The following is a 12,615-nucleotide window of genomic DNA, read 5'->3' as shown; positions in this document are numbered from 1 at the left end:
ATATTGGAATTTATTGGGCAACTGCTAACTCAGAAGCAAGTGGTTGTCCATCTATTGGCTTCCAGAGAGAGGTTGCACTGGTTCATTTAGGCAACTGGAATCCCATTTACCAGAAAGCTAATCAACAAGATGGCTAGTTACATTTATGAGTATTTCTTTTAGAGGCATTTAGTTTCAATCCCACAGATGGTAGCTGCAGACCATTAGTTTCTGAGCCAAGCTTTTCAGTGTCCTATTGTACTTAGCAAGATTGCTATGCAGCAACACAATTATTCCAAATTCAGCAAGAGTCAGCGGGCCTAAAACGAAGCTATGCCATAACAATTTAATCCCAGCTCACCTTCCCCTTTGCTGGATAAACAATCAAACACCTGCTGAATTCTGTTCCATATAATGAGAATATCTTAGCAACAAAGATCAAAGAACACTGACATTTGATCTCTAAGTAGAACCCCATTATAAAAAAGGATTTTTATTACGTGGTGTCGGACAGCTATTTTGTGGGTCAGATAATGCTGGGACAAATAAACAATACTAAAAAATCCTAACTCAACATGATTAATTTGTAAGGCATGGGTCATTCCTTTGCCTCAGCATCAACATTTTTGAGTGCTTCATTCTATCAGAGTCAGCCATCTTTTGAATGACTTGTAAAACAGTCATTTAAAATGTACAGGGGCAAGCGAATATGTGCTTTCTGTTTTTTTATTCGTGCTTTAAAAAAAGCAGTAAAAATGCAAGGTGAAAGGATATTAAGGATGTTTATCTTTCTAGTTACACTAGAATTCCCACTTTCAAGAACAAGCAAAATAGTTTGAGCTTTGAAAATGTCCAAAAAACACGTTTTCCAGTGTAATTCACATAAGACAATTTGACGATTCCTTCTGGGGTTTCTTTTCATGCTTGCAGTGAATAAATAAATATGAGCACAAATGATAAGGCTTTCTTTCAGTATTTTATTATAATTGCTGAATACATCTCCTACACTCAGGCATTAACTCCTTCTCTGAATCTTTTTTTAAAAATATTGCATGTATGCTATAGAATGCAAATCCTTCTTTCCTTCTCCCATCACACCCAGACAGCTTGTGAAACCCCATATTCTTCATAAAACCTCTCTTGAATGAAAATGAAATAGGGCTTTCACCTCCAGTCCTTCATATAAAGGTCTAATTGAAGCAGCTTTCCCCAGATTCTCTTCTCTGTAAAGGGCACTTGTACTATTTCTCATATATGAAGTAAATACTTATTTTGATGTATTTAGTCAAAAGGGCAGCTGGGTCTCTATACGTTTGCTTATGAGATTGCCTGTCTTAGGAAACTTTAAGAAGTCAAACATTGAACAACAATCCTTTGGCACTGTGTGCCACTGGAACTTAATAGAGCTCAATGGTGTTTTTTATATTGGCGGTTGTGTGTGTAGGCTATGTGACATCTAGATCTGTGTGAATACCACAGTGTGCACAAATAACAGTACAGATTAAAAACAAACTTAACAGGACATCCAAAGCCGTTAATTGTATTGAAAGTATTGTTAAATTAAAACCATTTATGTGACAATATTGAGCAGAAGACTAGTTTTCAGTAAGAATATTTAATGGTCATCAAGAAAAACATAGTCATTTCCTACTCCCTATAGAATACAAATTCTTGTATTTAAAATTAACACTAGCCAAAAGTACCAGAGCATCCTCCTAACATGAATAGCCTCACTTATCTTTTGGCTAAATGTTAATCTAACCAACAAAGGGAAACTCTTTTAAGCCTGTCTCTTCTTGATATGACAGGATGCAGAATTACCACAATTTTGGACAGTATTTTAAATCATTCAGGACTACTTTTGAATAGTTGATAAAAACTAAACTTTTGTATATGTGTATTACACTTTTTTCCATGTAATATCAAAGTGGTGATATACCTCAGATTTAAAATTTCTGCTGACCTAAGAAATTTTTTTTAATTTTTTAAATTTTACTTGAAGTTCCAGGACACATGTGCAGAATGTGCAGGCTTGTTACATGTGCCATGGTGGTTTGCTGCACCTATCAACCCACCATCTAAGTTTTAAGCCCCACATGCATTAGGTATTTGTCCTAATGCTCTCCCTCCCCTGCCCCCCACCTGCCAACAGGCCCCAGTGTGTGATGTTCCCCTCCCTGTGTCCATGTGTTCTCATTGTTCAACTCCCACTTATGAGTGAGAACATGTGGTGTTTGGTTTTCTGTTCCTGTGTTAGTTTGCTGAAAATGATGGCTTCCAGCTTCATCCATGTCCCTGCAAAGGACATGAACTCATCCTTTTTTGTGGCTGCATAGTATTCCATGGTGCACATTTGCCACATTTTCTTTATCCAGTCTATCATTGATGGGCATTTGGGTTGGTTTCAAGTCTTTGCTATTGTAAATAGTGCTTCAATAAACATGCGTGTGCATGTGCCTTTATAGTAGAATGATTTGTAATCCTTTGGGTATATACCCAGTAATGGGATTGCTGAGTCAAGTGGTATTTCTGGTTCTAGATCCTTGAGGAATCGCCACACTGTCTTCCACAATGGTTGAACTAATTTACACTCCCATCAACAGTGTAAAAATGTTCCTATTTCTCCACAGCCTCACCAGCATCTGTTGTTTCCTGACTTTTTAATAATCACCATTTTAACTGGCGTGAGATGGTATCTCACTGTGGTTTTGATTTGCATTTCTCTAATGATCAGTGATGATGAGCTTTCTTTCATGTTTGTTTGCCACATAAATGTCTTCTTTTGAGAAATGTCTGTTCATATCCTTTGCCCACTTTTTGATGGGGTTGTTTTTCTTGTAAATTTTTTAAGTTCCTTGTAGAGTCTGGATATTAGAACTGTCAGATGGGTAGACTGCAAAAATTTTCTCCCATTCTATAGGTTGCCTGTTCACTCTAATGCTAGTTTCTTTTGCCATGCAGAAGCTCTTTAGTTTAATTAGATCTTATTTGTCAATTATGGCTTTTGTTTCAATTGCTTTTGGTGTTTTAGTCATGAAGTCGGCATCCCTATGTCCTGAATGGTATTGCCTAGGTTTTCTTCTAGGGTTTTATTATTTATTTTTTGAGACAGAGTTTCACTCTCATTGCCCAGGATGGAGTACAGTGGCGCGATCTTGGCTCTCTGCAACCTCCACCTCCTGGGTTCAAGCGATTCTCCTGCCCCAGCCTCCTGAGTAGCTGGGATTACAGGTGTCCGCCACCACACCCAGTTAATTTTTTTGTATTTTTAATAGAGACGGGGTTTCACCATGCTGGCCAGGCTGGTCTCAAACTCCTGACCTCAGGTGATCCACCTGCCTCGGCTTCCCAAAGTGCTGGGATTATAGGTATAAGCCACTGTGCCTGGCCTCTTCTAGGGTTTTTATGGTTTGGGGTTTTACATTAAGTCTTTAATCCATGTTGAGTTAATTTTTGTATAAGGTGTAAGGAAGGGGTCCAGTTTCACTTTTCTGCATATGGCTAGCCAGTTTTCCCAGTACCATTTATTAAATAGGGAATTCTTTTCCCATTGCTTGTTTTTGTCAGGTTTGTCAAAGATCAGATGGTTGTAGATGTGTGGTGTTATTTCTGAGGTCTCTGTTCTGTTCCGTTGGCTGCAGACCTAAGAATTTATAATGTCTAGAAAAATGATTTTATGGTACCTAGAAATGAAATTTCCAATTCAAATTACTCTAGAAGTAACGATTTTCTTATATCAAATCATTCTGAAATTATAATTTTATGCATTTGGATGAAGGAGGATATATATGCTGCAACAGAGATCAAAAGTGACAGAAGCTTACCTCTAAGAGAAGTTTATTTCTCTGCCAGGTGCGGTGGCTCATGCCTGTAATCCCAGCACTTTGGGAGGCCAAGGTGGGAGAATCACTTGAGGTCAGGAGTTCAAGACCAGCCTGGCCAACATGGTAAAACCCTGTCTCTACTAAAAATACAAAAATTAGTGAAGTGTGGTGGTGCTTGCTTGTAGTCCCAGCTACTCGGGAGGCTGAGGCAGGAGGATCACTTGAGCCTGGGAGGCAGAGGTTGCAGTGAGCTGAGATTGTGCCACTGTACTCCAGCCTGGGTGACACAGCGAGACTCCAAAACATCTCCCCCACCCCTCAAAAAAGGAAGTTTATTTCTCACGACCTAACAATTCAGAATGAGTAGTCCAGATTGGTAGGTTGGTTCTGCTGCACTAGGTTATTCCAAGACCCTATTCTTCTGTGTTTCAGTCAACTTCATCTTCATGGTTGAAGTGAGGTCACTGCCATGCCAGTGTCCCTGTGCATGGAGGAGCAGAAATGAAGGGCAAACAACCCTCTTAAGTGATGTGGAAGTTGCACACATCACTTCAGCTCACGTTCTATCAGTGAGAATTCAGTCACATGGCCACATTTAGCTGCACGGGAGGCTGGAAAACAGTCTGTGGCATCCTCATCTGAGTTCGTACCCAAAATAGCCAAATAACTATGTGTTTTCAAAATCCCACTCAGTCTTTGCATCCAGCACAAAGTCATGTACTGGCTTTTCCAACAAGAGCTGAGATAGCTCTTTTGTGCTGGTAATGTGTAAACAGTTAAGATTCTTGACTTTGCCCACAGAGTCCCTCTATGTAGTGTTAGTGTAGTAATAGGATAATGCAGTATAATCTCCCATTCAGAAAAGAAAGAAAGGGAAACACATAGTAGTCCCTGATCCAAACCAGTGATGAAAGCCTGCTGCTCAGTGTATTCGGCCGTTCTTGCATGCCATAAAGAAATACCTGCAACTGGGTAATTTATAAAGAAAAGAGGTTTAATGGCTCATAGTTCTGCAGGCACAAGCATGGCAGCTTCCCAGGAGGCCTCAGGGAGCTGTTACTCATGGCAGAGGGTAAAGTGGGAGCAGGCATATCACATGGCAGAAGCAGGAGTGAGGGAATGGGGGAAGGTGCCATACACTTTTAAATGACCAAATCACATGAGAACTCATCAAATATTGCAAAGACGCACCAAGCCATGAGGGATCCACCCCCATAATGCAAACATATCCCACCAGTCCCCATTTCCACTGTTGGGAATTTCAATTCAACATGAGATTTGGGCAGGAGTGAATATACAAACCGTATCACTTAGGAACAGCCTCCCTGCCCTTCTAGGGGTTGATGCCCTCTGCTTAGACCCTGGTGGACATTCTTGGGCATTGGCCTCCATGGCTTCTAACTTTCCTCTCTGGAGGTTCTTCCTTGCCCATATTCTCCTTAGCCACATGTGAGGTGAGACAGAGAGAAACACTCCTTTGCGGACCTCATTTAGGGATTGAACAATCACAGGACTTTATGGGCCAGACTTCTACTTTCTTTAACGATATGATTCTCTCAAAACTGAGTCAATTTAGGTCAGCCAACTGTATCTTCTGTAAGGGAGGAACAAAGTTGACTACCTTTAAAAAAAAAAAAAGTCCTCTTTCACAGTGCTCGCAGATTTCTATTTCAAATATCCTATTTGGCTGTCTTTATGGTTGGCCGTTAGGATAAAGCTCTCTACTCTCAAAGATTGCTTCTTGTAGAACTGTGGTTTAAATAGAAGAGGCATATCTAGAAGCAACTGGACTCTGTAATTTGTTTTAATTTTAGTAGAAATGCTAAAGGTGATTTTATTTCTAAATCAGACTATTTTTTTCTATTGAAAATTATGAGAGTTTGGACCCATTTAGTTAGCCAGTCTCCAGTAGCAATCCATTCCATCACAACATTAGGAAAATGTACTTTCCTTTCAGATGTCCATTGGTTTAAAGGTGATGCGACATCTCAAGGGTATCAATTCAAATTAAGATCACTTACCACAAATTCTTTAAATTCAGCTACGATAGATACAGCACTACTGTGAGAAATTATCCTCCCAAAGCTGAGGGCTGTGGCTTAGGGGCAGACAGCTGTGTTCCTGATGAGTGAGGAAGGCCCCTGCTTCCCACAGCACCCCCACACGAACACTGCCTCCCACTGCAGTTCCCAGCAGCTCAAGACTCAACTCTCACTTCTGCATCTGCTGTCTTTGTTTGTTTTGGTGTCCTTGACCCTGCCTGCTCCACGTACCTGGCCACTCTCATTGAACCTTTATGGTTTTGACATCTGTCATTTTCTGCCCATGTAAACCACCCTGGCCACTCTCTCCAGACTCCCTCCTTCTAATCAGGCAGGCTTTGTGTCCCCATGTGAACATTCCTGTCATTCCTCTGGTTTGGGGACCTGTCTCTCCCAAACCCGACATTCTCATTTCATTTCAGCCTTGCCTTAAACCAGGGCTCAGATAAGCCAGGCTTACTGCTGGGACCACTGCAAATAATACCTGAGAAACTCGAAGCACACTAAGCCATTTTGAGAAAGAATCTTTCATAACAAAGAAACTCTATTCCTGGAGAGATGATGAAATTTCAGTGTGAGGTGTTTTGTTTTTTGTTTTGTTTTAGCAAGGCAGTCTTTGAGCTGTGTGAGATAGGACTGGAATGTGCTATCAGGACCAACCTAGAAGTACAAAGCTAAGCCCTGCCTCCGGGGCTTGTAGGAATGTGGACAGAATACCAGAACCTAGTTGGTATACAAGGTATGAAGTCAGGTTCAAATGCCAAGAAGTAAGGGTCAGGTCAGCAGCAAAAATCAACTGAGAGTGGAGGAACTGGAGTGAAGTTGGAGCACAAGTGAGAGTAATTTCCGTGAGCATCAGTTGAGATGTTTGAATGGCCCAGGCTCTGCAGACACAGGTATGTCACTACCTGGCCAAGGCTCCCACTGTTCAGGTCCCAACTAACAGCAGAGCAACAAGTTAGGCAGACATAAATGTTTACTGAATAGCTGTTATATATCAGGCACTGCCACAGGAGCTATACAAACGTTACTCATTTAATTCTAACAACTGTACTTTGAAGTAGGTATCAACTCAGCCTTTTACAGATGAGGAAACTGTAACATGGTTCAGATGACCTAGCTAGTAAGTGTCAGAGCTAAGATTAGTGCCCAGTTCTACCTAATGCCAATGGCTTTGCCTTTCCTGTCCAGCAGGGGTTAAAATATGTTTAAAACAATCTATGGATTTTTGGGACCTGCTACCTCCAGTTTCCATGTTTCTGCTTATGTCCTGTAGATGCATTTATTTGAGAACTAACTTCTGGATAGAAGTTTCATGATTAAATGCTCATGTTTGGTCATATGGTAGGAACTTTTGGAGAGTTTAATTTTAGGCTGTGTGGGACCATTATGCAACTTATCAAAGACCGTCCCAAAGCTGAAAGAGTTTTCTTTCTTTGTGATGTAACTAAAAATGTCTTTATCGGGCTCTGATTTTATTTGTGAAATTTCAATCTTTGAACAATGACTGGTGGGAAATCCAGTTAATAATGTGATCTCTTCGCTAAATATATCGGTCATAGGTCATCCAAAGGTGATGAGAAGTCTGCCAATGTTTGGGAATGCTGCATGCTTGTCTCTGTACAGTCCAAAACAGAGTGAAGTTTTTCAGCCTAAAAACACAAGAAAGCAGATCTCCTATATTCACCAATCTGGTCAGGGGCAGTTCTGTGCCAGTCTGCTCAGGCTACAGAGTAGAGTGGTGAACACAGTTGCCACTGGGAACTCTGGTAGTGCATTTACACTGCCTGCTGGTTTCCCACTCGCTTAAAACCTCAACATAAAAAATAGAGATGAGTCTCTTAAGTACAAATTGTTTTATTCTAGAATAATATACAAGTAGGACTGCAATCTGGGACATATATACAGACCAGATTGGCCTCTGGAGTGTCCACAGAATAAAGGAAAAGGTTAGAGTTTATTGGGAAAGGGGGAGGCTATGCGTTGGTTTTGGAAGAAAGCTTATTGGTGCTGGCAGCAACAAAAGAGCTGGTGAGTTCTGACTGGCGAGTGTCAATAGTTATTAGGTAGGACTTGTAATCCTGGAGTTACAGTTAGGCCCTTGTAGTTTTGGACTGGGCTTGTGAGACTGTGTCAGGCACATGTTCTTGTATAAGCAGCTAGCTGTCCTTATGCTGCAAACTGTCCTTGTGTGACCCATGTAATAAGCTGCAGTTTGGAAAAATTTCTTCTGATGGTTCCTGTTATCAAGAAAATCATGTGTGAGATCCCTCCCTTCATGATCCTCCTTGGCTCCATTTGCCCAGGTTTGACACAAGTGACTCTATTTTGAATCTTACAGCTTTCACACCCCAAATGCTAGTATTGGAATAGTAATGATAACTACATATCGAATCACCTCCTATTCTGCAATGGACATGCACAACTTCCTAAAAAGAACACAAATCCAGAAGAGGAATTAGACAATGGTTATATATAGTGATCTCCCACTGAACACGACATATGTGTTATTAACAATGATAATCATTATTATGCTAGACATTTATGCAGTACTTATTATGTGCCAGGCATTATTCTCATACTTTATGGATATTAACTCATTTAACCTTTACAACAGTCTCATGAAGTAGATATTATTATTCTTCCAATATTACATCTTCCAAGATGAGAAAACCAAGGCATAGAACAGTTAAGTAATTTGCCCAAGGCCACATGTCCAGTGAAAAGCAACCACTGAAATTATTCTTCCTGTTTGAAAGAACTGACTATAAGGCAGATTTAATGAGTGACAAGTACTTTGGAGTCAGTAAAGGGAAAAGAGAGAGCGTGATAAACTTACCTATAGTGTTTAGTCTAAGTTACCCCACTCTTCACTGTGGCCACCGTCCACCACTTGTAGCTCTTCTCCAAAAACCTGAACATTTTTCCCTGTTAATGTGTTTAGGCAAAGATAATTGCTGTGGTACTAAGGCAGGAATTGGTGAGTGAGGTGAGAAGATAACTTTTACTTAGTAGCAGTCCAGAAGAAATGACAACATTCTTCACAGCACTCCTCCCTTAAGCTTCCCTATCCCCTATAAATGGATAGACATACAGGAAAACCTTGGTATGGGACTATTCTTTGTGTAGAGCTCATGAAGACTAGATTGATTAAGGGAAGTTATGTTACCTTCTCTTATGAGACTTTGAAATCGTTTTATTATACAGAATGCTTTCTGTAAATGGCATTTACCTGTAAGAGGAAAAAGATGATTATATCTATTGATTATATAATTATTCATCTTTACAAACAGTTTGCAAAGATTATCATATTTAAATTCTGTCTGGCTCACAAGGCTTGTGTTATCCTCACCCACCCTCGCAGTAACTGCTCCCTCCTTTCTCCCAGCCACGCTTACCTCCCATGACTCACTCGTGAGCCTGCCACGTGACCGTATTCAGAGCTTCCACATGGAACAGGTTTAAATGAAAAGGAAGATTGTTGACATTACTTTCTGATGTTACTTTATTTTACTCATTCCTTTCATTGGTTTACCAATCCCAAACTGTAAACCTTATTTGACCCAGGACTTTTTCCATGTTTTAAACGTTCATTACAATTGCACAGCTCCTATAAATGCATGCTTCTCATATCCCTGTCTAAAGAATTCTATACAGAGATGGGAGGTTGTTATCCTTGAAATAATCAGACAGTGATGCTCCAAGCAGGAAAGCTTAAGAAATAGGGATGATAAAGGAGATAGTACACAAATGGACAAATTTAAAGGCAGGGCATTATTTTGTGAGAGAGAGAAGAGAGACAAACTGGAAACCAAGAAATATCATGAATATTACAACAACCAGCTGTAGGAAATGAGGAAAAAAATATGAGATGGAACATGAAGCAGGGAAGCATTTGTTTTATTCAAATAGATAAGGATCTGAGAGCCATTCTCATGGCAGGCTTGTATGCAAAATACACACACACACACACACACACACACACACACAATCATCTTAGATAGAGCAGAAAGCTGACAAAGTGGCAAGATGCTGAGAACACTGGCAGTCCCAAGCCCATGTCTGTAGGACAGGAGCCAATGGGCAGGAAGGGCACGCTCACCTTCTCAGCCTCGCCTTCCAAACAGCCCCTACTGCCTTGTCACATTCCAACTGAGTTTCATGCATTTGGTATTGTACATATTGTTAAAATGAAAATTAAAACTGTCATACTTGGGTGACTCAGGCACATTTATAATTTATCACCTTTCTTTATAGTTAAAAAGAACAACCAGGGAAATGCAGCTTAGCTCTCACTCACAAACTCTCAGCACTACATAAAGCATGCTTGAGCCTCATAAGACAGATATACCGCACACATTTAGCATATTTATTTCTCCCCTTATGGAACTTTTTCTTACCCCTCATATGCTTAGCTTTAAATATATTCAGAAGCTATAAATATTACATGGAATTTTGAGATCTGAAAAATGACTTCTTCATTGCTGATTTACTGATATGCTGAAGAACAAATTTAGTATCCGTATTTACATGATAAAAGTTTTCAGTTAATACACTGGACTGTTTTTAGCCATCCATGGCAATGCTGTGATTACATTTCAATCGTTGAGTGAAGGAGAGAAAAGGATCCAATTTAGAATGAACCCAGGTTTCTGGGTAAGTGGAGATTTGCTGAAGTTGTAGGGGCAGGAAGAGACGCAGGTCTCCAGTGGTAAAGTTAAGTATATTTTAATGAGGCACTGTAGCCAGAGGTGTCCTCTTGATATTTAAAGTATGTATAATGCACTCATTTGGAAAATGCCATTTTATTTCCCTCTGAATAAAAATAATAGTTACTACTTATTGAGTACTTGATTTGTTACAGGCATTGTTTCTCACTCTACCTTATTTAATCCTTATAACAACCTTGTGGGTGTATTTCTTCAACTTACAGATGAGGAAACTGAAGCAGAAAGGAATAAAATAACTTGCCAAAAAAAAATTACATAACTAGTAAATGCAAAGAGCTGCCAGGCTCCAAGATCTTGCCTTTGCCTCTGCCCTGTACTGCTTCCAACTTGAAAAATAACAAACTAGCCATTTTTGACAGAACAGTCACATTTCTCCCTGGTGGCTCAGTCTCAGAGCAGCCCTCTCTGCATTCCTCGTGCTCCTCTGCCCAGCGTGCTCTTCTGTGTACCGTTGGAGCAGATCTGAACATGACACTAATGCCCTGTGTTGGATTCACAGCCAAGGTGAGGGTAGAAAAGAGTCAGCAAGGTCCAATGCTTTCTAAGCCTTTATTTATTATACAAATGATCTTAGAACACTATAACAAGCAAGGAAGGGGTGGACCTTAGAGAACTTCTGATTCATCTCAAACATGTAATGCATCTCAAATTTCAGCCAGTCACACAACATCTTCGTGATTTTGGCCAGATCTACCAACCACTTTTACAATTATTTAATACACCATTTAAATAAACTTTTTAACACTTTTTAAATGCATTTATGTTAAAAAAAATTTATATCACTATTATAAATGGCAAGCCAGTATCACTTTTCATAAATTAAAGATAACCATAAAAATGTACAAAAATAACATTATGAAATTCTAGTCTAATATTGCCAAACTCTTTGAAATTGATAGCCAGTATAGATTAGACATTATTTAAGAGGTGTGAAAGATACTGTAGCATCAAACTGAGACTTTTCCCCTTGAATAAATAGAAGGATTGAAAAAGAAGTAGAAGAAAATTACTCTTTCCTCAGGTAGTTCAGTGCTATTTAATGCCATGTCTGTGCATTACTTATAGTCATCTCTAGCGTAGCCAGTGCTTTGTATCCATCACTCAGGAAAGTCTAGGGAATAGCTATTTCCCTCGTTGAAAAGAACAAAGACTAAGGTCCAGAAAGGTGAAATGTTTACATGTCTGATACCTGACATCTAGCATTTAGTAGATGCATTAACATCTTAAATGAGTGAATAAATGAGGTATTTGGAAATATTTGCACTTTAAAATCAAATATGGCTTCTAATTTTGTAACTGCCATTTCCTGCCAGTATGACCAGAACCCAGGTGGTCTCTTGACTCCCAACAATGTTCTTGTTCGTGCCACATACTGCTCCACAAGTTGAAGATGATGCATAAATGGTAGTTGAGAGCTAGATGCAGATTCTATGACAGGTCCAAGTTCTACAAGGCAAAACCTAGCACAGAGTTGGGAATCTAGCATGTAATAAATAAGTAATAGGGGATAAATCTTTAAATAGATAGACAGGAATCTTGTTGTCTCCTTCCTTCTGAATTTAGCAATTAATTTCAACTTCTGTTTACTGAGAATACCTATGTTTCCAGCGCTATTCATATAGAGTAGAATCAGATAAATGGGTCTACTCATGCTGAATTACCCGGATGAAGTGATCAACAAACGCACACTCTGGCTCCTCCATCTTTTTTTTTTTTTTTTTGACCTTTTGTCCCTAATGTCATTTGCGAGAGTGTAAAATTCTGAGTTCTTCAGACTTTTCCAACCGCTCTTCCCACCTACTTCAATCTCTTCAACCACAGTAGCCCAAGAGTGGCCACCATTAGGCTATGATGTTAATCATCCCAGATGGCCTGACTGTTCAACACCAAAGATCAGGGTTAGTTGGAAACCAAACGCTCCTTCAGTCACTGCAGTGAGAACAATATAAGCACATCTGAAAGGAGAGTGGGGAGAAGGTCAAGGCAACAGGGCAAAGATATTCCTGTGGGACTGAATGGTGCTGCTATTGGCAAAGTGCA

General features: G+C 39.8%; 1 protein-coding gene across 5 annotated transcripts in view; it reads left to right on the top strand.

Annotated features, from left to right (window-relative positions):
• HS3ST5 (heparan sulfate-glucosamine 3-sulfotransferase 5) overlaps positions 1–12,615 on the top strand; it is a 286,591-nt gene that overhangs the window by 191,332 nt on the left and 82,644 nt on the right. The window contains exon 4 of one of the 5 annotated variants that reach the window (XM_063707806.1): positions 3,832–3,926. The exons of the other annotated variants lie outside the window; for them this stretch is intronic. The gene's annotated coding sequence lies outside the window, so the exon portion shown is untranslated. The remainder of the gene's footprint in view (positions 1–3,831; positions 3,927–12,615) is intronic. 5 annotated transcript variants of the gene reach the window in all.

This window comes from Gorilla gorilla, chromosome 5, assembly GCF_029281585.2.
Source record: "Gorilla gorilla gorilla isolate KB3781 chromosome 5, NHGRI_mGorGor1-v2.1_pri, whole genome shotgun sequence".
NCBI lineage: Eukaryota > Metazoa > Chordata > Mammalia > Primates > Hominidae > Gorilla > Gorilla gorilla.
Note: the sequence above shows the minus strand (reverse complement) of the source record. Positions and strands in the feature narration are given on the sequence as shown.